General features: G+C 36.7%; 1 protein-coding gene across 3 annotated transcripts in view; it reads right to left on the bottom strand.

The window, feature by feature from the left end:
* UVRAG (UV radiation resistance associated) overlaps positions 1 to 23,463 on the bottom strand; it is a 278,967-nt gene that overhangs the window by 24,166 nt on the left and 231,338 nt on the right. The window lies entirely within an intron of this gene.

A 23,463-nucleotide genomic window follows, 5' to 3' on the forward strand; every position in this document is an offset into this window, starting at 1 on the left:
GTATTTGATGTATGGATGAGGGTGTATATAAACATGCACATACATTTACCAGTTGAGATGGTTTTTAAAGGTAACCTCTTCTTTTTTTTTTTGTAGAGACAGGGTCTCGCTTTCGCTCAGGCTGGTCTTAAGCACCTGGCCTTAAGCGATCCTTCTGCCTTGGCCTCCCAAAGTGCTGGGATTACAGGCGTGAGCCCAGCTGTGGTAGCCCCTTCTACTGCTCCTTTGCCCCCTAAACTTGGAGAAGACTAAGAGTGACCAACTGTGGAATCAGGGTATTTCAAAGACCCCTGTATCTACCCTTCTTTTCTACTCCTAGACTCTGTCTGGTAGGGTTTGCTAACACCAATTCCAAGAATGTAGAGTAGGACTAAAACAATATTTTAGTTTGTTTGATGGTAACTTGTTTTTTTGCTCTTAGCTAACAGCCAAATTCCGCTTCTGTACACAAAGCTTGCTTGCTTATTGGTTGATTACGATAAAGAGCTAAAACCATGCTCAAATGCAGTTAAAAAAAAAAAAAAAAAACGCACCGCAGGTGGCTTCCTGATAGGGAGGCCGGCTGTGCAGGGCGAGTGTCCTTGGGGAGAGAATCTCCTGGGAGGGAATCTCTTGGGAAAGAGTCTCTTATCAGAAATAACTAGCAACAGACTCCAGCAAAAAAAATATAAAAGCTTTGTTTTTACCCCAGGGCGGGGTCCTGGTTCATAAAGAGACCACTGCGTTGGTGCTCTGGGACTTGGACCCTAGCTCGAGCTAGTAAATAAAACTCCTTTGCCTTTGCAGCCTCAGTGACTCTGTCTTTCTGTTCCCGGGACCAAGGGGAACCGGCTCTAACAGGATATATACCATAAACCAGTATTTCATTTTAGATACTGGCAGCTTCCCTTCTTTCACTGGCTCTTCCCTTTATATACACAAGGGTAAGGACCATATTGTACTCATCTCCGATTCCAACAGCATGTGGCATAGTGCTGGTACTCAGTCCATGCTATTAAACAAACAAATAGCAAGTCACTTTTGACAGAGGCTATATTCTATATTTCTCTCGAGTCTCTAACTTTCCTCTTCATCCAGAACCAGAGCACACAGCTGGAGAGCTAGTAAAGGAAACCACTGGCTTGTGGGCTAGATCTGCCCTTTATTTCTGCCAGAGGCTAATTTTCTAATAAATGTCCTTCTGTGTACTTTGGATAACTTGCTGAATGGTTTTCATGTGTCTGTTCCTTACCTCTATCTTTGATGCCACCATTTGCTTCCTTAACTGACCATCACAGAGAACGGAGGGAAGTATATGTGCACATTTATATACACACGCATCCTCACATCAAATACACAGTAAGTGGACAACATGGCTCCGAAAAATGTGTTTTCCAAATGACATAATATATATGAAGAAAGTTTATAAACTTTATAAATTGTATACTGGCATACAAATATGAAGGGGCATCAGTTTTTCAGCACTTAAAGAGTGGCAAAGTCAAACTTTTAAATGCTTTCCTCTCCTAAAAAATAAAACCACTACCAACAAAAAAAGGTAAGTTTTCTTCTGTTTGAATCTAGTATGCAACTGATTTTTCCCTGAGTGAGCGACACTTAACAGAGAAAGAGTTTACTCTCACTGACATTGAGCTTTTTAAGGAAAACTCCCAAACTTAAGTGGGTCTCATGAAAGGTCTAAGTGAAAACTCACAGAAAGTTTGGAGGTAGAAACATGCAATGTTAAAACTAAAAAGTACCTTGAATATTTAAGCCAATCCTTTCCTTTTGTAGATGGAGAAACTGAAGCCCAGAAAGGGGAAGTAAATTATCCAGGGCCACATGGTTCAATGGCAAATATATTATTAGCCAGGGTCTCCTTTTCAGAAATCATGCTACCTTACCATCCACCCCAAAGTCTGAGAAGAAAATTGTTAACAGTACTTGAAAAGACAAAAGGAAAATATTCTTTTCCTTTTTCAAACCTAGCTTGGTGACCTAAATCACCTCCTGAGATTTGTTGACCTTGAATTATAAGATCTACCCCATATGAAATGACATCATTTCTTGTATTAATATAAATGCATTTTTTCCATACATTGATAAAAGCAAAATGGCTGATATCCCAATATGACATTCCTGAATTCATTGTTTCAATAAAAAAGTGAAATTGTTTACACATGGAATGGAAATTTCACCTGTGATTCATACTGAAAAATATTAAATATCAAAAAAAACATACTGAAATAACACCAAGCTGTATGTCTCTGAGCCAGTGCACAGACAATTGCCTGCCCTAGACTCCACACTGGAAGGTGAGCGTTGAATTCTTTTCAGAGACCACAATGAAAATTTCTCTTCAAGTCTGATTTCAACCAAAAAAGGAAAATGTGGAAATTTTAAGTCTCTACTCAGGTCTTAACCCTTCATTTGCTGTATAGCACTATTATTTTTTTTTAATCATAAAATCTTAGAATTTCATAGCTTAAAGAGACTCTGGGGATCATCTTTCCAACCTTCTTCCTTTTATAAATGAAGAAACGAAGGGTCTGGAAGGCAAGTGTCCTGCCCAAAGTCACAGAGCTGATAAGGGACAAAGCCAAGGATAGACCCTCTTAATTATAGCTCCAAATTTTACCATATCACCCTTTTTATTTTCTACACAGAGAACTAAAAAAGAAATGCATACATAATACATATATATTAATTTAATTTTTATTAATAAAGTATAGGCGCTGTTTAACAAGTCTGAACTACTATAAGGTTTATGATGAAAGAACAGCAGTTCTCTGCTCTTCCATGCCAAGCACTTTTAACTGTTTCTTCTTTACCTTCATATTTCTAAATAATATGCTTATATTAATATTTCCTACCCCCCTCCTGTTTTAGACATGATCTACCATATTCCTACCATGAAAGATGAGAATTTAGCTCTCTTAAACCACTCCTCTCTCTCACAAACATTTCATCCCCTCTTCCATACATGATCTACTGGCTTTTTACTAAAGAATATGAGAATTTGACTCTCTACCCTCCCCCACACACTTCCCCTCCTAATCCTGTCAATATATTAAATATCACATTTTTTGTTAAATCAATATTTAGTGTGTTTACCTCTTTACACCCACATAAATACTGTTTACAGCCGAGCTATGTAACATACTATTCCTTTCTTGTATTTTGTTTGTTTGTTTTTCCAGAAGTGGTAACTCTTTCTTTTCCCTACCTGTTGAGTTTTTGGGGAGTATCTATCAGCAGATACTCCCCAAACTCTAACAAAACCTTAAAACTCTCTTCAATCTAATTAAATATACCATATAATCGATTGAGTTCATTTTTCCCTTAAAGATATATTATTATTTACTGAAGCCCCCTCTCTGCTCCAATCTGAACTGGCTGCTAGCTAGGCTTGCTGCACTGCCATTTTCCTAGAATGTCCCTTCACCACCATCCTAGAAATTTTATTTACTTCTCTCCTGTGTTGAAGCTGTTATTTCCTAGATCTCATGTCTTCTTCTTTCTTGATTTACTGCCTCATCTTGGTGGAGTGAATCCCATAATATCTTTCTGGGAAAGGGTAGCATGGGAGGTAACTTTTCTGACACCTTGAATATTTGAAAATATCTTTATTCTATTCTTACACTTGAATGATAGTTTGTCTAGGTATAGAATTCAAGACTGAAAATAATTTTCCTTAGATATTTCCAAAGTACTGCTTCACTGTCATTTAATTTTACATATGGCAATTGAGAAACCTGATAAGATTCTGATTCTTGATCCTTTGTATGTGAGCTGATTCTTCTCTCTGGAAGTTTTTAGAATTTTCTTCTTTAACCTTGGTATTTTGAAATTTCACAGTGATAACTCTTCTTTTTATTCATTGGGCTGGGCACTTACTGAGTCCTTTCAATATAAAAATGCTTAATTGCCTAATTCTAATAATTTTCTTATATTATTATTATCTCCTCTTCCTTCTTCATTTTCTGTTACCTCTGGGTTTGTTTCTTCTTTTTGTCCCTTTTCTCCTCTTCTTCTTTTTAAAAAAATTTCTAAAGCTTTAACTTGGCATAGATCTTTTTTGTTTTGTTTCAGACTTTTTTTTAATATTAGTATTAGAGGCTTTCCTTTAATGTCTAGTAATCTGTGGTTGTTCATCTTTACAAGAAAGACTGTGAGACTTCAAAGAGCTTTTAAGAAAGTCTACGCATTGGCAGTGTTTGATGACTGGATGTAGAATGAGTAGACAGAAACCTAGCCCTCCTCATGAGGGACATGTCAGCCCCAGTAGCTCTCATTGCTGGGACTATTTTTTCCAAGAGGGAGTCCTCCAATCTTCTGACTGGAAGGTATAATCTGGATCTCATTTTGGGAATCAAGTAGGAAAAAGCAGTTGGGAAACTTTGTATTGGTATGTTGTACTTTCACTTAATCCCCTTGTTTTTGGTAAGGCACCTTCCTTCTTGCCCAAGTATATCAGGCAGTTCAGAGTTCAGAGCTTCTTGAGTTCAATCTTTTTCAGAAAGTAAACCTCCTCCATCTTCCCACTGGGGTGTGTGGGAAGACAGCTGCTTAGCTGTGTAGGGTGGGGAAAGTGAACTGGGAGTCTTACTTCCCTTTCTATAGACTGTCAGTGAATCCTTCTAGTTTTAGCTCTACATACTGCTTCTATACTTTATGAAGTACATGGTACCTCCAAATCCTTCTGATATTCTATGGTTTGAGTCATGATGCTTTTTGAAGGCTTTAGGTTTTAGTTTTCTCCATTCTTCCAAGTCAGTTTATCATTCATTTATTTACTTGCAATTTTCTAAAATTTTGTCAACTCTATTACCTGTTCTTGTCTCTTCTGTTCTTTTCATCCTTGTGATTTTACAAATTTTAAATTATTTCATCTTTATTAGTAGCATTTCAGTAGGGAGGTGACATAAATTAGTATATTCAAATTATTTATGCTGAAGTCACTTCTATATATAACAACTTTCCAATATTAGCTAACTACTCTCCTTATAGTGTTTTACACAGTACTCACCACTCTGGCAGAGAGCTCTCTTTCCTTTCTCCATATCTCTTTCTAGGCATCCTACATCTGGTCATGTTCTATCCATTCTTAAGGAGTCAATACAAGTTCTGTTTCCTGTAGGAAGTTCTCTCTGATTACCTTAGGATAAGGGAGGCGTTTTCCTCGTCATCTCAAATTCCTTCGTATATTACCTTTCCATGTGCTCTCTTTGAAGAGCCTTAACTAATTGGGTAGGTACTTAATAAATAAATATCATTTGTTAATTAACAAGTTAAACTAATGCAGAATAGGAGGGAATGAAAGGCATCATGACACAATGGAAAGACCTTAGATACAGAAGATCTGGGTTTGAATACCAGTACTGTTACTTAGTAGCTGTTTGACTTTGGATAAGTCACTGCACTTCTCTGAGTTTCAGATTCCTTACTTGGAAAATGGGGATGTTACCTCCATTGCAGAGCTGTTGTACAGTTTAAATAAGATAAAGTATATAGAGTATCCAGGATAATATCTGATGCATAGAAGGGATCAATATATAATAACTGTTATCACTGTTAATACACATATAGTCTTTCTCTAAATCATCATCATCATAGCATCTACCACTATGCTAGACATATAACTGGTGCTCAATAATGGCTTATCACTTAACTAATTAGAATGGGAATCAGAATAGGAAGAAGGAAAGAGTTACTTAGAATTAAGGGGAAAATCTTAACTTTTTTTCTTTTTTTTGTTGAGACAGAGTCTCACTCTGTTGCCCAGGCTAGAGTGCAGTGGCATCATCACAGCTCACTGAAACCTCAAACTCCTGGGTTCCAGTGATCCTCCTGTCTCAGCCTCCTGAGTAGTTGGGACTACAGGTGTTTGCTACTGTGCCTGGCTAATTTTTCTATTTTTAGTAGAGATAGGGTCTCGCTCTTGCTCAGACTGTCTTGAACTCCTGAGCTCAGGTGATCCTCTCACCTCGGCCTCCCAGAGTGCTAGGATTACAGGTGTGAGCCACCAAGCCTGGCCTTAAATTCACTTTTTAAATGTTAATTTTTATTAAGCTTCTGACTGCAAGCACTCCAGAGAGGCAGCAATAAACACATACACATATCAAGTGAAATGGAGAGACTGATACATGATGTGAGCAGTCAGGAGACCTGGGTGACAGACCCTGCTCTGCTGTATGGCCATGCAAATTCCCTCCTTGCTTGCTTAGGCTAGTCAAATAATTTTTAAACTGTTTAAATTAAGAACTCTCTAACAAGTTAACACCCTGGTAAGATATTAGTAAAAACAGAAAGGAAAAGAAGGAACTAGGCCAAGGAGGAAAAGACAAGGATAGGGAAAGGTGAGAAAACTACATTTACTAAGTTCCTACATTCCTATTCATTGATTCAACAGATATTTATTGAGTGTCCACTAGGCCAGGCAATGTGAATCAGCTCTTTCTTTGGAACCACAGGCTTGGACTCATCATAGCCTATTCTCACCATATAATATGTATAACCCTGGGCAAGTTACATAAGCAATCTGTGCCTTATCTCTAAAACAAGACCAATATTTATCTCATAAGACTGTTGTAAGAGTTCAGTTAGAATTTTTATAGAGAATGGAAGCCCCTGAGGCCTGACTTTTAGAGGGCAGTCATTAAAACTGTTAAGGGCCTAGAGTGCTAAACTGAAGAGTTCCGACTTGCTTATCAGTAGTAAGGACCTACTCCAGGGTTTTAAGCAAGAGAGTGAATGAGAAAAACAACTGCAGAAGCAGCTATGAAGGACAGGTTAAAAGACTAAAGTACTCTGTTCTCTAAGAGATTGGGGAAGACAGAGGCCAAGAAATCCAGGCAAGTAAAATATTGCTTTGGGTCTAACTGCCTCAAATTAGCCTCTGAAATAAACACCTTTTGTATCAACTTCCTACTGCACCACCACCCAAAGAGTCTAAACAGTTTTTAAGTGGAATTTTGGTTTCAATTACCTTTTATTTCAGGTTTACTCTGATTGGTTTAGAACTCCATGGAGCAATTAAATTTTTGTTCAACTCCATGGCTAGTAGGCAACGAAGGTGAAAACTACCTACAGATACTATACTAGAAGGGAAGTGGGGAGAAACAAAGTTCAGTGGTTTCCCTGGAAAAATTAACAAATGGTATTGTCTACTAGCAAAAGAAAATCCATATACTAAAATAACCAGGAAGATCTGGCTTTCTAGTTAGTGGAGCAAGCAAAGATAAAGAAAACCAGAGCAAAGAGTACATTTAGACTGCCAACAGACAACTACAGTCGTGTCAATTCCATTCCTTATTTTCTCTCTGATTTCCTCTCCCACACCCCCTTTTTGTACAAAAATACAGTATTTTTCCAAAGCAACATGCTGGTTTCATCTCAAATCACTATATATTCACTTTGAGTTTCACCAGATAAGGCAGATGATGTTATAGCTCTTGCAGGTGGAATTAACTAGTTCATGCAGCTTGATAAATGCTGCTCCATTGACTAGGTAAGACTGTTTGCAGCTCTGGCGATCATATTTAAAAATGTAGTATGATTGTACTTTTGAGAAATAAATGCTGAGTTCTTGCACTCACTGAGCATCCTCCTACTGAGCTGAGAAGTCTAATTTAATATCAAAGTGCTCAATTTTATTTCTACTTTTTAAACACAATTTTTCCAGGCCAGGAAAGACGCGGGGGGTTCAGGAATCATTTTGTCATTTAGGTTTTGGCAGAGGAGAAATTCAGTTTAGACAACACTCTCTCTCTCTCTCTCTCTCTCTCTCTGCCTTCCAAACTACATTTATCTACACAAGGCCACTTATTGCATGGCTTATTAGTTCCATATGGGGCTTGAGCTAAGCTGCATGATATGTTTGATACAAACCGTCTGTTACCGTGAGGGAATGTGAATTAATGCAATACTTCGATAAAGGTTACTAAAAAGATCAACACTTTCGTGATGGGATTACAATGAATTTGACTACAAAGAGAGCTAGTCTGGAGGAACTGAAAATAAGAAATTAAAAACGCACATATACATCAAAGACTTTAGAATTTTGGCTTATGCAGTCAAAAATCTCTGTAGGACTAGTTACCATTATTTCAATTCATTTTTAAATATTACTAAAGTTTCACTGACATGAAAAGACCTAGATTACAAGCTTAAAAAAAAAGGGTACCACCATGTCAAAAACAAAATCTGCTTTCCTAGAAGAAAACACAACTCTTTCAAAGATGTGGAAAAGCTACTTAAAGAATATTTAATATGAGCAATAACATTGTTTCTTACAGTGAGTCACTGCAATATATACCTCTAAGGAAAAGTATAAAAACTCGATTATGGGCCTCTGGTTGCAAGAACAACCTAAGTACTTTTCCGACCCATCTATAAACACATGCCAGTCTTTTCCAAAGTAGATATGTTATAATGTAAACCCTGGACACAGCTGAGGCCTACTATTCTGACGTCTGATGCCTAAAGGTCAAGTCTAAAAGCTCTAAAGTCTAAGAAGTGGGAACGCTTCTTCCATTTCTTCTCCCAGTCATACTATCAACTGCTCTCAGAATCATGGAATTAATATTAGAGCTGAATGGCACATTTGAAAGAATCTAGCCCACCTGCTTCATTTACCCTGTAGCTAAGTGAGAGGTTAAATGGCCTATGTAAGGCTGAACAGGTTGAGTCCAGGGGCCAGAATCTAAGTTTGCTGAGTTTTAACCACAGTCTCTTTTCTTTACATCATAGGTTGCTTTGTTGTATTTATGAAGCATAGGTTATATTTGAATCACATTTACCATTATGAAATCTGTCATATTAAAAACATTTTAATTAAGATGGTCCTTTTACTTCAGAATCTCACATTAGCCAGAAAACAACTAGAAGCAGTGTTAAACTCATGCAAACTCTGGAGTCAACCTGACCTATTAGTGTAGTCTCTATCACTCCCAATCCTTGTGAGCTGCCAAAGAGAGTCAGTAATGCATATTGCAAATAGATAAGCAAAGCAGAACTGGAAATTTGTCAAAGGCAGGTAAACCATAACCTTGGCAGCAACTGCAATCAGTTTTAATTAACTATCATTGAAGGTTTATGTTCTCTGGAGGGTAAAGTTTATGTGAGGGGAAAAGCTTGTGTGGGATCCATTAGTGTAGATAGTTATGCTGTTCAGCAGGCCCGGCAGGCCCAATCTTTGCTCCCTGCCCTCATGTTGATAGTCCTGTGTACCCTGATTTACCGCAAACTACCTGCATTGACCTTTGACCCAATCTGAATCCCTGATTCCCTTCAGAGCTAAACCTTACTCCAGAAACTCACCAAATGTAGCATTTATGCTTCTAGTTCATTGACTCTGATGTAATCTTGGTGCAAGAAATTGCATATTAAGATGAAGATCAGTCTACTAGGACAGAGGCAGTTTTCTAGAACATTGTAGAAGTAAGAATCATAGAGTATATAGCCTCTAGTGTTTGCCTTCTTTCATATTTGAGATTCATCCAGGTTGTTGCATGTGTGAATAGTTTGTTCCTTTTTATTGCTGAGTAGTATTGTATTGTATGGATATACCACAAATTGTTTACCTATATGCCAGCTGATGGACATTTGGGTTGTTTCCAATTTTGGTTTTTGTGAATTAAGGCACTATAAATATTTGGGCACAGGTTTTTGTTTGGACTTGTATATTGTTTCTCTTGGACCAATACCCAGGAGTGGAATTGCTGGGATGAATGGTAGATATATGTACGACTTTATGAAAATTTTTTTTTAAATACCAAACTGTTTTCCAAAATGGCTATACAATTTGGCATTACCAGCAGCAATGTGTGAGTGTTTCAGTTGCTCTGCACTGTTGACAGCATTTGATGCTGTCAGCTTTAAAATTTTAGCCATTCTAGTAGCTGTGTAGTAGTATCTCATTACGGTTTTAATTTGCATATCTCTAATGACAAATAATATTGAGCATTTTTTTCATACGCTTATTTGCCATCTGTATCTCTTCTTCTGGTTCTTTCAGTTTTTGTGCGCTATTTAATGACAAATGTAAGCTACCTCTGATGAATACCTAATATATCTGATTAATACCCTCTGATTAATCTTAATACCTTCTAAGTAGTAAAACTAATTAATATCATTTCTGCTTACTCTAGCTAAAGTAGAGTCTGTTTACTGTAACAATAAAATCCTATATGCTGTGAAGAGTTACAGGGAGTTCCTATGTGTGAAAAGACAAAATGAAAATGCTATTATAAGTACAGGAATTCTTTAATAAAAATTCACATAAATCTGTGTCAGTTTTATTGGAATGAAAAATGCACTTAGATCTGTTCCTATAAATTTGATTACACATGGAACATAGGTAGAGGCACCTCCCCAGCCATGAACAAGTGACTACAAGTACCTGACATGATCATTAGTAGAAATTACTTAACTCAATTCAACAAATAATAAATACTGAGCTCTGTGTGTGTGGGGTGGTGGTGATGATGTCAGAAATGGAGATATGTATATGGCACTGTTTATAATAGGTGAAGTCTGAAAATAATTTGAATATATTAGACTTTTGGCCAGGTTCTGCAGCAGAATAATGATGGCGTTAATAATAATGAAAACAGTTCTACAGTTGCTAATATGTTTATTAAGTGATTAGTTATATGCCAGGAATTAGTCTAAGCATTGCATTATTTCATTCAGTCCTCATTATAACACTCATTGTTGAAGAAACTGAGACTTAGAGAACAAGTTAAATGGTAGAGTTTAAATTTGTACTCCAGGTCTGTTGGAACCCTAGTATTATGAAGTCTTAACCACGTAAGAATGATGGTAATAATGGTGATACCAATAGCAGCTACTACTGTTTTTCTGAAACTGCAATCTGTGCGAGGCGTGGAACTTGATGGTTTACTTATGTTACTTAATTTAATCTTCATAATAACCCTATAAGGTAGATGGTGTAGTTCCCATTCTACAAATGACAAGCTTAAAAGGTCAAAGGAATTGCCTGAAATGTCCCAGGTAGCAAATAGAGGAGTTGGGATCTGAATTCAACTCTGAGCATTTACATCACCACACACAGCCTAAATATTGCTTACAAGTTGGTTAGAAAAGACTTTTGTTTTCTTATTTCTCATTTAATTCCAATACTTATAAAGAAGACCCTTAAATTTTTATCAGAGAAACATATTACTTCTCTTGATTTCAGAAATTTGACAATAGCTACATCTCTACTTAGCTGCTGTTTAGCTAAGCAATACATATTTAGTCTTTTAAAATCTTTCTAAGTTAACCCCATGGCCTTTTAATCATTCTTGACATATCTGAACTTCCTCCAGATTCCCTTAAAGAATCTAGTAATGAGGTGCCTTAAATAGAACACAGTTTTCCAGAATGCTCTTTTCTCTCATTAATGATTTTTCCCTTAAAAATATTAATTTTACTATGATGGCTACTTCATGCTTTTTAAGTTTATAAGTTTGTGTGTGAATTGCAAAAGAGTTCAAGCCCATGAGTCCACTGTTTAGTCTCTCTGGGTGATCATAAATAAATGTAGCTTCAAAAAACAAAAACAAAAACAGCAATGGACTTTTGAGTACACATTGCTCCTCCAATTGGATAGACGCTCTTACAATTTGTTTTGAAATGATTTTAATCATTGCTTGATCTCAGAATTTGTTCAACAAAAAGTAATTAATTCATTAGATATGTACTGAATACTTATTACTTGCAAGGTACACCAGGTGTGATGGGGTATCACAAAATGACCCAGCCACAAATACTACCCTGAAGGAGGTGACCTCTTAATACAGTGACATCCAGGTGAACCTATAACGAAAGCATAACCTTCTATGAGAGTTTGAAGGGTAGGGCAGTAGGCCAAATTTAAAGATGGTCCCCATGACTTTCACTCCCTTCCATTATCCCCCTGATAATTTTATGTTTAAGGGAAAGGGAGATCATTTGGGTAAGTCTAATTTGATCACACAAACCCTTTAAAAGCAGAGAGTTTTCTCTGGCTGGTAGTAAAAGAAAAAGTCAGACAGACTTGATATAATGAGAAGGGCTTGATGGGACATTACCAGTCTGGAGATGGAGGGGCCATGGAAGAAGAAATGTGGATACCCTCTAGGAGTGAAGAGTGGCCCCTGGCTGAAAACCAGCAAGTAAATGGGAACCTCAGACCTACAGCTGCAAGAAATTGAATTCTGTCAAAATTCTGCCAAAAATGTAAACGTAGCTTAGAAGGGGATTATTCCCAAGAGCCTCCAGATAAGAGCAGAGCCTGGCCAACACCTTAATTTTGGCTTATGAGACCCTGAGCACAGAAACCAGCTGAGCCCACCCAGACTTCCAACCTACGTAACTGTGAGATAAAAATGGGTATTGTTTAAGCTGCTAAATTTGTTACAAAGCAATAGAAAACTAATTCAAGTAGAAAAGATTATGTCTACCTTTTGCTTGAAGATATTAGGGGTGAATTCATGGGGAGAACATGGCCTGAGTTAGATGTGGGAAGATTGGGGAAGAGCATTTCTAGAACATCATTCAACTCTCTGAGTAAACATTTTTGTGTATTTACTGTGCATCAGGCACAACAGGGGTTTTTAGGTAGGAAATAACATTGAACGCATGCTGGGACACAAGTCCCAATGGCTAATTTACAAGTGCTTGGGGGAAAGGGTTAGAGACACTGAAGAGTAATCCCAAATTCCTTTTGGGAGTCTGAATTTTTGTTCTCCATACATTATGGTTCTCTAAAATATTCTGGAAGATTTTTGCTGGGGTAAAAGTCAAATTTGGATGCTCAAGTTTATGGAAGACAGACTGGACAATTAAAAAACCCAGGAATAATTAGTTCAGAACAGGACAAATTCTTTGGTGGTTAAAGCAAAGAACAGTATTAAGTGGACCTTGTTTATATATAACAGTGCTTTTCAAGTAAAATAGCCACAAGTCAAAAATCACAACGTAAGACAGATGTTCACTACTACCATAAGCAGTTAATACTAATTAGACTAGATAAGAGAAAAAGTTAAAAGCTATAAAAATTGGAAAACAACAGGCAAAATGATACAGATGATATGATCATACACCTAGAAAATCCAAGCAAACCAAATGAAAGCTCATCACAAACCGTAAGATAATTCAGTACAAAATTTAAAAACAAAATTCAATGATCTTCCTTCATATAAATAACAATGAATGAGAATATCAACAATGAATGAGAATATCAATGCCATTTTAAACAGCAACAAAGATAAAATAACTAGAAATAAACATAACAAAAATAGCATGATCTATATGAAGAAAACCATAATATTCTATTGAAGGATATAAAGGAAGATATTAACAAGTGGAAACTCATACCCTGTCCTTGGATAGAAAGACTTGTTATTATAAAGATAACATATCTCTACAAATTAATCTATAAATTTACTGTGATCCTAGTAAAAATACCAATAGGATCTTTTTTTTAGAACTAGAAAACTGATTCAAAAGTTCAGTTTTGTTTTAGTAAATAAAAACACTTCTAAGGAATTTTCTGTCTGCTCGGCCCTATTTTAAGTACTTTATAAATATTAACTTGTTCAATTATTACAAGAACCCTAACAAAACAGGTACTATTATTATTCCCATATAACAGATGAAGAAACTCAGGCACAGAACAATTAAACAATTTATTCACATCGTCCCTACACAAGACTTACAAGGCAAATATAAATGCTTTAATGACAGAGAATCTATTTTACTTATTGTTAAATGCCTAGCACCTAACTTCATGCTAGGTACAAGGTAGTAGTTAATATACTTTTTTTGAGAATTGCATTGCAAATTGCAGGGATAAAATCCACACTTCCTTAGTTATAGTAAAGCCCATGAATATAAAATACTGCTGCTCCCACAACATTCTATTTACTTGCTTTATAGCATGTATACATAAACATTACAGAGACTAATTTTGGTTCAGCATGAAGAACACCATTTCTTTTTCTATCAGTTTTTTTTTTTTTTTGAGACAGAGTATGGCTCTGTTGCCCAGAGTAGAGTGCAGTGGTGTCCTCATGGCTCACAGCAACCTCAAACTCTCGGGCTCAAGCAATCCTCCTGCCTCAGCCTCCCGAGTAGCTGGGACTATAGGTGTGAGCCACCACTATAGGTGTGAGCCACTGCACCCAGCCTACATTTATTTTTGCAACCTCCTGAAACTCCAATAAAATGCCAGTAATGGGATTTTCTTTTATTTTTTTCTTTAGGATTTTAAAGATGTGTTTCTACTATCTTCACATTTCCATTGTTTCTAATGAAAAGACAGTCATATTTCAAACTGTTCTTCCCCTGTATGTATGTACGCAGTGTGTTGTTTTTCCTTGGCTGTTTTCAAGATCTTCCTTTATCTTTGATTTCAGCCATTTGACAATGATATGCCATCTGTGTGTGTGTGTGTATTTATCCTACTTGTGGTTCGTTGAGCTTTCTGAATCTATACATCTATGTCCTTTTAAAAAAGTAAAATTTAGAAAAATCAATCATTATATCTGTAAAAATTTTGTTCTGCCCCATTTTTTTCTCTCTTCTTTTAATTACATTTATGCTAGACCTTTTGATATTGTTCCACAGGCCCTTGGGAATCTATTCAGTTTTCGTTTTCGTTTTTTTTCATTTTCTTTTCTCTTCTAGTTGCACATAGGTTAGACTGTTTGATACTGCCCCACATGTCCCTGGGACTCCAATCATTTATTTTTTCAATCTTTTTCTTTTTCCTTCAGATTAGATACTCTTTATTTTATCATCTCTATTCTGCTGTTAAATCCATAAAGATATTTTACTTTTATTCCAGATATTATACTTTTCAGTTCTAGTATTTCTATTTGTTTCCTTTTTTATATATAGTTTGTTTCTCTGCTGAGATTTCCTATATTTTACATTAATTAAAGCATATTTCTTTTATATCATTGATCATAGTTATAAATAGCTGTTTTAAAATTCTTGTCAGCTAGTCCCAACATTCGGGTCATCTTGGGGTTGGTCTTTATTAATTTCTCTAGAAAATGGTTCACATTTTCTTGTTTCTTTGTATGTCAAACAATTTTGGGTTATATCCTGGACATTGTGAGAGTACTTATTTTGGGTTTTGTTTAGCAGGCAATTAACTTGGCTGGAATCAAACTACAAACTCTGTCTCCCCTATGGTGGGGAGAAGGGCTTTGCAGAGTCTACAGAATGTGCATGTGGGCTTCATGAATCAGTCAGAGATTTGGGCAAAGAATTTGGGGCTCCCCTCTCTAGTTCTCACCTTTATACATTTCTCCTTTCACTTTCCAGCAGCTGTAGTTCCCCAAATTCTGTTCTCTGATTTTTCAAGCCAGAAAGACCATGAGTATCTGTGAGAATTTTAGTTGCCCTGCATGGTACAGACGGGGGCCTGCCCTCATGCTAAAAGCTATACAGATGTCACCCAACAAGTGTTGTTCCCTTCTTCCAAGTTGGGCTCTCCCCTAGTAATAGTCAGCTTTGGGTTATTCTCCAGTGCCTTTAGTTATTTTTTTAAATTACATTTTTACCCATAGTTTATGGTTTTTAATCTGTGGGAGAGTTGATCTGACAGGAGATACTCAGTACCAGAAGTGGAATTCCCATGTATATACATATTTCAAAGACAGAGAATAGAAGAAGATATAACAGCAACAACATTTTGCAAGCTAAAAAGCAGATGGACAAGTAGTAACTATGATAACTTAGCAGACTTGAAAAAGTTGAACTCAAAAGTTGTCTTCTTAGGGCAAGCTGAAAGGGAATCTAAGCTATACTCCAAAAGTCTCCAAAGCCTCAAGAATTGGTGGTCCCAGGTACCTATTGAAGTGGCAGTAAAGTTGGTGTTAAGAATAGGAAAAATGGTTGAAGATCTTTAACATAATTATATTCCTAGATTCCCCTCTCAACTCCATGAGCCAGACAACAACTCCTCTCCCACCCCGACAAATACTCTAGAATTTTATTCTTTGGAGAGGGAAACATCAGGTACAATTAAGGGCAAAGGTATTGTACTGAAAACAAGGTGATTACGTGAACATATGCATATTAAATGTTAGCTCTCCAGTCTCCTTCCCCCACACTGCTCTCAGAGTACAGGCAATAGGCTTGCACTTCACAGGGGGATGCTTGGAACATCCTTGACAAGCCTAAGAGGAAAGTCCTAAGAAGAATGACATTAGGTGCTTCCAAATGAAAGAGCCCAGCCAAATCACCCTGTCGTGACAACCCCTATCCACAGGCTCTGAGCTTCCAATTAGTTTTCTAGTTCTCTCCTCTTAAAAATAATTATGCAATCAAGTATCACCAAACTTCTAAGAAAAGCCTCTAACACAAATGATAAATCAAGACCAATACAAAAACAAGAATAAAAATCATAAAAATCATAAATATGCTGGGATAGAAAAGAAGATATTACACACATAAAACAGTAAGATGCTATTTAGAGAAAAAGAGCTGTTACAAATTAAAAACATGAAAGTAGAAATGGAAAACAGAGGGCAAGAAGATAAAGTTAAGGGAATCTCTCAGGAGGGAGAACAAAGAGACAGAAAATAGGAGAGAAGAGGTAAGGTGATTATAGGACCAGTCCAGAAAACCTAATTACTAAATAATAGTAGTCCAGAAAGAGATATAAGAAAAAATAAAGGGGAAAGAATCACTGACGAAAAAATTCAAGGAAATTTCCCAGAACTTAATGATTTGAATTTTCAGACTGAAAGGATCCACTGAGTACCTAGCACAACAGATAAAAATAAACCCATCAGTCTGAGATTTCAGAACACTGGGCACAAGTGCAGTTCCTACAAATTTCCAAAAAGATAAAGTAAAGCAAAACAAAATAAGTAAATAAGCAGATCACATACAAAAAAAAGGGAGGATCAAATGTCTCTAGATTTTTTAGTAACACTGGAAGCTAAAATATAATGGAACAATGACTTTAAAATTCTTAAGGAAAACTATTCCCAGCCTAAAATTCTGTATCTTACCAAAGAAGAATAAAAATATTTTCAGACTTATAAGGTCTCAAAAATTTACTTCCATATGCCCTTTCTTAGGAAGCTATAGAAGGATGTGATCCAATAAAAACAAGGGAGAAAACTGAGAAGAGGAAGACATGGAATCCACCCAGGAAACAGGGATTTCAACATAAGAGAAATTATGGGAATCCCTAGGATAACGGTAAAGGCACAGAGAATGGTATGACAGATTGGAGCAGATCAGAAGGTTCCAGGAGAGATGAAATTGTTTGAATACTGGACATGCAACTGTTTGTCTATCTGGTATGTCTGAACACCTTGAGAGGAGATTTAGATAACTAGTAGAAAGCTGAGATGGAATTAAGTTATAAGTACACTGAAAACTAGTCAAAGAAAAAATAAGAAAATAATAAACTCCAAAGGAAACAAAAAACATTAGATAGGAAAAATAATAATCATAGTATATTACATGGCTTATCTATGAGTGGGATTTGCATGGATGTAGTAACTTCAACAATAACCTCTACTGGTAGAATGGGGGAACAGAAAAGGGAAATGAATGTGCTGAAAGGGAACTAAATTCTCATCTCCTACTAAAGAAATCAGTGGTAACCCTAAAACAAAACCCAAGAAGTCTCAATATTATCAAGTTATTTAGTAATTTGGAGGCAAATACTAAGAGAATCTACTAAAATTGTCAAAAGTGGCTGCCTTTGGAGAACAAAGAGAAATACTATTTTTCATAATAAGCCTTAAGTAACTATTTCACTCTTTAAATTAGCAGCATGTATAACTATACGAAACTAAAAATAAAATGTTAATGGGCCAGAACTCTAGCATTGAGTTATCTAAAGACACATCCCTCTTCCTTCCATTTTCAATTCTTCATTTAAATGGCATCCTCTCATGCATCCTTGTGAGTTACTAACCATCTGTCCTGTATTGCCATTATGAATACATTAGCTGAATGATACATAAGGCAGTAATGCAGTTAGATCCAAAGACATTTCTGTATCTGAAATAATTAAATAGAATTGTCGGTGAAAGGAAAACTATTAGAAAACACTGATAACACTTTGAAAACATTTGTCAGCTCTGTTTGACTAGAAGAAGACAAAAAGGCACTCAATAACATATAACAACTTATTATCAAAGGCACATGTTTTGGGAAAAATGCTCATTTGCTATATAAGTTCTCTTTAGTCTCACCCCACTTCTAAAAGCCCTGCATTTATCTTGGCTTGGCTTTGCATACACATTTGTAAGTGAAGACAGTAATTCCATCTGATACAAATGTGAACTTCCCCTCTCCTTTTAAATGGTAGGCTATTCCTTTTGGTTTTGAGTTCTTAGTCTTTAATCCAAGTATTAATAGGAATGTTGCTGATTCAGTCTATCTTCCAGGAACAAACCTTTCCTGAGCCCATGTTATACGCTAGGCACTGTATTAGGATAAAAGGATGAATAAACTTTCAGTCTCGGGCCCTTAAGGAACTTAGTTTAGTAGGGGAGGCATATAAACAAAATAACAACAGAAATGTAAGAATATTGATATATTTGGTTAACTGCTTGTTTTTAAAACAAGTTTGGCAGGGACAGAAGGTTCAGGAGGGTAAAGAAAGGCTTCACAGGAGAGAAAATGGCCTGGTTGGATACTGGAGAGTTTACCACATGGATGATAATGGAGTTTACTAAATGGACAAAAGGGGGTGGAGATTTCATGCAAAGGAAGTAGAAAAGGAAAATTAGAAGATGGGCCTTTCAGTGAAGTAGTTCAACTTTCCTGTCAAAAAGGGATAGTGTCAGGGGTTTTGGGGTAAGTGGTAGCAGAAGCTGAGGCTGAAAAGTGAGGAAGACGATATTGTGAAGGCTTTCCCATGCTAAGGAGTTTTATTAGGGAGTGGTGTGGGAGAACGAGGGGACTGGGGAAGGGTCGCCTGTGAAAAACTTTTAAAAGATTACAAGCAGGGGGTTGACATGACAAGGCTGTATTTCTCCCCTGTTTCTTTTTCTTTTCTTTTTTTTTTGAGACAGAGTCTCACTCTGTTGCCTGGGCTAGAGTGCCATGGCGTCAGCCTAGCTCACAGCAACCTCAAACTCCTGGGCTCAAGTGATCCTCCTGCCTCAGCCTCCCGAGTAGCTGGGACTACAGGCATGCGCCACCATGCCCGGCTAATTTTTCTCTCTCTATATATTTTTAGTTGTCCAGCTAATTTCTTTCTATTTTTAGTAGAGACGGGGTCTCGCTCTTGGTCAGGCTGGTCTCAAACTCCTGAGCTCAAACAATCCACCCGCCTCGGCCTCCCAGAGTGCTAGGATCACAGGCATGAGCCACCGCACCCGGTCCTGTTCCTTTTTCTTATTACAAAAGTGTTTATTTCAATGCCGAGTATTTGAGCAGGGACTCTACTTTAGAGGCAATGAAGGATCTTTTAAGTTACAAAAATCAGCCAGTGGAAAACTACTACAGGGGCACTACAATGGTGTGATTAATGTCATTAATGGTCTACAAATTTTTATAAATGCCAAGTAATATCAGTGTTCAAAGGATAGTGCTGACTGAACCAGGCCCACTGCAGTGATCACGGCTAAGTTACTAAGCCTCTTCACTCAGCTCTAAGATGGGAATAGACAAGGATTTGTTCTGTCCACTTTAAGAAATGTTATAAGGATCAAATAAAATAATATACATAAAAATCTTTTGATAAAGTATTTTGATCCTTCATTTATAAACTGAATGCATTTGAGCAAGTTGATTAATTTTTCTGAGCTTCAAAATCCTATTGGTAAGGTAGGGATAATTCCATCTATATTACAGGGTGCTATGAAGACTGCCTTGTCTGACATACAATCATGATTATCACCTATAGCAGTATCTTAGCCATTTACATTGGTTTATGGAAAATTGACTAGTCAGTTATGCAGTCAATAAGTATTCACCGAGGACATGAAGTATACGGAGTCCTGATCAGTCAAAATCTCTGAGAAAAATAACCAAAACAGGGACAAATTTTAAAAACGCTACTATACTGCTCATGAACAGACCAATTTTAGAACATAGCAACTAGTACCTATAAGTTTAAGTATTTCTCCAGAATATCATGCAGGAATTAACTAAGAATATGTTTGACTCTCTCACTGGCATTCCTACATACCCACACACATTCATAAGCATGTGTATGTGTACGCACATGTAGAAACATTAGGACTCGCTAAGGAAAAATAAATCTCTCACACTTGAAAATTAAGGAACTGCATAGGCAGCAAATCTCCAAGTGAAGTTGATGCAGTGGGTTATACAAGCCAATAATTTATGTTAGGGCTTCACAAAATGTTAGACACTAGGAAAGGAACCAAAATAAGTTAAATTACATCAATAAAAAGGTATGACTAGCTGCGCTGCCTCAGCCGGGATGCTATTTCTTGCTATAAACAGCAATGGCTAGAATTCATATGACTAACTAAGCATTGCAATAATGAAAACAAAGCATGCTATAATAGCTACTGCTAGATCCACAACCTTGGGGATCAATGAAATAATGCCTGTTGCCATACATATACAATCTTGCGGGTTTTTGTTTTTTTGGGAAAAATAAGTTCAGATCCTTTCTAAACTAGCAATTTGTCTGCCTAGATTTTGTTAAGTCTGTTATGGTTACGATAAAATATGATCTTGCATATTAAATCACTTATGACCTTGGTAAAATATTACTTTATATTAACTGACTCTTGGGGCACTTTAATTTTATGAAACATGCACTTTAGTTTTTAAAAGCATGAAAGCAAAACTAGATATTCCTAGTCGACTGCATCATGTTAACAAGCCATCAAAGATCTGGGAACAAACAGGATAAAAATACACCAAATCTCTATCTAACTAGTTTCACATATGAAAGGATACCTACAATTAAAAACAAAATGCAGCCAATACTTTAAATCCTTAAGCATACAGGGAATAGGTCTGATTGGTTTCCTGTATTCATGTCTCCCTGCCCAAGGTTATTCCATGGAAGAAGGTTACCAAAAAAAGTAAAAGGCTGTGGGAAAATCCAACATCCATTTTAGGCAGGAGTCAGCAGTTTTACAGATGTATGATGACAAACATTTCCAGAATACATGATGAAAAGAACTAAAAGATTCAAGCTCATGGATTAAACAAGGGCATTCATGGTTCAAAAGTGTATTACAGAGTTCTATTAATAGGTCCAAATTATTAATTATTAATATAAATATGTAACTAAGTGGTAAGTTTCCTTTGTATTACCCATTTAAATCAGATTATTTCCCTTTTAATTAGTCACCTGTCTGCTTACTAAGGCAATGGGACTTTGAATACTCTGGAACTGTGAGGGAAAATGGATTTGGGGGGGGCTCCAATTTAAGGGTTCAAAGTTGTAACAGAGTATAATGAGGGCACTGAGAGTCAGCAGGCACATGGTATCTGACATGTACCAAGAGCTTAAGAAATACATTTTGACAAATGAGTTGCAAAAAGGACCTGGAAATATGACAATGACAAACCTGCCTACTCTGACATTTGGTCACAAGCCCTGGTGCTGACAAATGTTAAAGGTGCCATTGCCTGCCACTGACATAGGTAACATGATTTGCCAATGCCCAACTTAGAGTGGTTTCCCCTGTAGCAGCTAAGCAGAAGTACAGATGATAAGTCCCTGTATAGTGAAAAAGGAAATTTGATTTTTAAAAGGATATTATATTCTGCTTTTTATATCTGACTATACTTTCAATGCTTCTCAAAGTCCCAGGATGCAACAAAGAGGAGCTTGTGACAGAATATAAATAAATGCACTACTTCCTTCATTGAGAATGTCTTCATATGAAAGAAAAAAATCACATCTGAATTAAGCAGTGTGTTTAGTAATGGTTGATTTACAATTGGTACAAGTTCCTTATCTTTCTGCAAACTGCAACAAGCAGTTCTGTGGACTGCAGACTGCCTGATAGCCTGTAGACCACACTTTGAGCAGCACTGATACAACCTCAGCACAATTTTTACCTTGATGATTTTTTAAGGAGAAAAAAGTTAGACTATTAGACTATCTAAAAATAACCACAGGCTAATAAAAGGGGGACCAGAAAGGGAACTAATATTTATTATTACTATGTTCCAAGGCTTTTACATATATTATTTATATATATTTTATTTAATATTTTTATTGACATACATTTTATTTAATGTTTATAATAACCATGTGTTGGCAGTAGTCCATTTGAAACTGAGTTTCAGAGAGGTGCTATACTTTTCTAAAAGCTACAAGTATGGAAGCCATGAAATGTGCCCCGCAGACCTCGTGAAGCAGGGAGCATAATTTACTGATGGTTCCAGCTACTGCCCCTCTGGATCCTCACTGCATCCATGCCACCCTTCCCGCAGACTGCTCCCAGACAGTGAGTGTGCACAGCAGTGTTACTAAGGCAGGCCCATCTGGGTGACACATAGGACTCCTCCAATGGGCAACTTTGGCTTGGGGACTTCTTATCAAACCGGAAGAACCTTTCTTGAAACTGAGTTGCAGTCCAAGTCTCTTCCTACCTCGTCCTCCTTCCTTTCCTCTCTCCTTCTATCCGTATCATACCTGCATGGCAGTCTGAAGGCTCTTCCTACCTTTTTCCATTAACCTCCCTCAGTAAATCTTCTGTACGTCTAATCCCCTGTTGGAGTCTGCTTCTTATTGGACCCAAACTAATGCAGCTAGTAAATGTGAGTACTGGTATTGAACCATGTGATTATTTGGGAGGAAGAGAATGCTAATGTAGAATTAACTACAATGAGTCTAAGACATCATATTTTACTCACTGTAGGGAAGTCTAATACAATGAGAAAATTAAAAAGGCTCCACTGCCTTTCTCTTTCTGCACCTGGGATAACATACTTGGAGTGAGGACCAAAGGTAGAAGGCAATGATGCTGGAAGTGAGACTAATAGAAGTGTGAGTGCTATCAGATTTGTAAAACTGCTCCTTCCTGGTATTATAAACTTCATATTGCCCATTCTGAAAAAGCAATAACAGCAAAAACCCAACATAAAACAAAAAGGTACCACACTGCCATGGTGTTGCTATGGTCCCTGAAGGCAGTAATTTGTAGATTAGTGACTTTGCCAAATGTCTCAAAAAGATATGATAATGAATAAAGAGATAGTCACTAAATAACTATACTGGTTAAGGCAATGTAGTGGGGGAATTCAGCAGAACAGCTAGATTTTACACACACGTGGACTATTTTTCACATGGGGCAACTTCTTCTGTATCTCTGCACCACCACCATCCAAACCCTAGTATAGTACATTCAACTAATACTTTTTGGCTGGTATATTCAAAAGGTACACAAAACTCTGCATATATTCTCACTTTCTGATTAAAATTAGAAAACCAAGATAACTTATAAAGTACATGAAAACTAGGATAATACATCTTGTTTAAAAAAATATATAAAAGATACTAACTTCTAAAAT

The sequence above is a fragment of the Lemur catta genome, chromosome 7 (assembly GCF_020740605.2).
Source record: "Lemur catta isolate mLemCat1 chromosome 7, mLemCat1.pri, whole genome shotgun sequence".
Taxonomy (NCBI): Eukaryota; Metazoa; Chordata; class Mammalia; order Primates; family Lemuridae; genus Lemur; species Lemur catta.